General features: G+C 42.2%; 1 pseudogene; it reads right to left on the bottom strand.

Moving 5' to 3' along the window:
* Window positions 1-1,188, bottom strand: part of LOC119590479 — a 7,850-nt pseudogene extending 6,662 nt beyond the window's left edge.
* Between the last annotated feature and the right edge of the window lie 1,666 nt (window positions 1,189-2,854).

Genomic DNA, 2,854 nt, shown 5'->3' with positions numbered 1-2,854 from the left:
TGGTGTTTTGTGTAAGTAGATGGGTGGATGGATTTATGGACTATAATACCGGAGTATCAAATTTGGCAACATTTCCATTTTCTAAGCATTTCACTTTGCAAATAATAAGTCACGTTTATTTCAACTGAACGGGGGAAATGCATCCTGAAAGCCAATGCCAAAAATAAAACCGCAAAAGCCGTCTTGCTTACCTGATCATCCTGATGGTCGACGTTTGCGTTGTGTTTGATGAGCGGGGGCGGACGATTTCGAGGTGACCTTCGCACGCCGCTCGCTGTAGGGCAGTATCCCCGCACTGGAAACAGAAAACGGGAGGCTTAGCCTTTTACAGAGAATGGCAACAATTGAGGAGGACTCCTTAAAAAGTTTCCTATTTCTCTGGGTTTTTTGCTTTATTTTGATAAGATAAGGTCCCAAATGCGTCGTTACAGGACTTTTAAATTTCACATCTGAAATGTTCAGTGAAGGGTTTTATACCTAAACGCAAAATGTTGGGGTTTTACGAATCCTTTAAAGGGCATTTTTAACAATTTCTTTGGTAATATGAAAAAAAATGAATTTGATAATCTAAAGAATCAAGAAGTTTCCCTTTACTTTTTATTTCTCGACAGAAGTTAATGGACATCTTTTTTTCAGAAAAAAAAAAACACGGGGCAAAAAAAAAAGTCATCCGATAGTTTAGAAACTTTTTTTTTTCATGTTGTGTTGTTTCCATTATTCATGTAGGGTGTACGTATGTTGTGGTATGTGCTTTCCCTGAAGACTGGCAGTCGGTTACACAGGGCTATCATTTTTTGAACAAGACAAGGTATAGAACCAATGTTGTACGATTTAAATCAACGAATATGTAAAACAAGTCCAGACCAAGTTATTTTTTTTTGGCTATACGTGGTAACTAGTTTCACAGTTATTCTTTGGAAATTTCATGATGCGGTTTTGGAGTAATCCATCACACGTGAATGCATCACCCAAAAGGATAAGGAAGACGTTCAAACCCACAAAGATCGTACATTACATTCACACAAACTGCGAAACCGCCACCAAAACATATACAGCAACTAAAAATTTCCCAGAGAAGCGCAGAATTCCAACATTTTGAAGGTCCGTCACGTGACAACTGGCTCGACGCTGCACTCGGGTTACACCGCAAAAAGGCACATCTTTCTCCCGCCCACACTCACACACCATGTCGATTCGTGCTGTCAAACAACGCGTGTGGAATGCTTGCAAAGATATGCCCCGTTTAAATTTAAGCTCCCAAAAACACAGCCATTCCACCAAGCCAACACAGCCTCTACGCAAAGCTCTTGCTCGAAACCAAACCCTAGATGAGCTGCGGGTGGAGGTGAGGTTGCGGGGGGCGTGTTGCGGTTTTTTTCCCGGGTGATGGCGACTTTCTGCGGTTTTTTGAAGGCTCTGAATAAGAAACAATGCCCCAGCTCCCACCCCAGAAAAGTAGATAATATTTCGGATTTTTTAAAAAGGGAATATAAAAAAATTAAATCCTCCTCCGAGATTAATCAGATAAATAAGGTCGACCAATATGAAAGCATCAAAAGGAACGAGGCTATATAATATATGGTGATAAATTACGTAATGAAAACTTTAATCGCGCGCTCACGTTTCTCGGTCTAGTTTTTTTTATAGTTGGAAATCCTGCGCTGATCGAAGAGCGAGTCGCGTTACGCGAGGGAAGCGAGACAAAACCGAAGCGAAATTCTCATCTTTTGGTGGCAGCTGAATATTGGGGAAAAGGAATTGATATACTGGTGACTCATTTTTGTTTAATGCCATGCATTAAGATAATATAATGTGCTTATTATATTTTATTCTCACAAACTGTGACTCTATTTGAAAATTATTTACCAACTGAACCTAGGTAAGTTTTAGTACTCGTAACAAAGAGAATGCAGAATTGGCAGATGCAATGCATGAGAGGCACCCGACCCTTTCCGTCTGTCGTAGCCACGAATTAATAGACAAAAGCAAGTAACACATTAGCTGGAGAAAACATGCAGCGCATAAAGATGTCCATGACAACCAGAACAAATTGCTCAGCGAGTAATAGAAAATTTGGAGGCCAGCTTGTAATTTCAGTGAAATATATTGCAATCATAATAGATTATCCCGGTAAATATCGAGGGAAAACTCCTAAATCACGTCTATTTGGCAAGATATATTTGGCCGAGGAAGAAACCTGTTGAGAGTCCCCCTCGGGCTCGAGCGAACAGTGAGAGGAATGTGGCAAGGGACTCCCTCGGCGAAGGGGCCTGGGGTCGCCTCTTATAGTGCCTCGCATCGTGATCTGGGCAAGGAGGTGACAGCATGCTATAAAAAAATGCCCCGACCGAAAGACGCAGGAGGCCCATGGCTGCAGAGGGGTCAGCCCCTTTGCGTTATAATCCCCGCCTTGCCAGCGACGCTAAAAGAGGAACAGCAAAAAAGGCAATAACAACTGTAATGAAGGCGTTCGTGCACAGAAAGTCATATATTACGACGCCTTTCTGTATGGTGCTCAGTCGCTTCCCTGCGATAGCTAGAACAGAAGCTTCAGCTGAATGCCACCTGGCGACAAACTGAAGATACTAGGAATTATTCTACTCTTTGTTTCGCATCCAAGAGTATAAGCGTGCTCTCCGAAATCGCATTCATGAAGTCGAACTCAGATAAAAAAGGAACTTGTTTATGACACACATGAAAAGTCCAGGTCTGAATGCGTAATTTTCCCCAATAATGGCTTTAATAGAATGGGCACAGGATGCTCAGTAAGCTATGTACTCCAAGTCATTGTTACAATGGGCGCACACATACTGGCGACTCGCCGTACCCCCTTCCGGACAGACTTCTGATTAGA

This window comes from Penaeus monodon, chromosome 27, assembly GCF_015228065.2.
Source record: "Penaeus monodon isolate SGIC_2016 chromosome 27, NSTDA_Pmon_1, whole genome shotgun sequence".
Classification (NCBI taxonomy): Eukaryota; Metazoa; Arthropoda; class Malacostraca; order Decapoda; family Penaeidae; genus Penaeus; species Penaeus monodon.
Note: the sequence above shows the minus strand (reverse complement) of the source record. Positions and strands in the feature narration are given on the sequence as shown.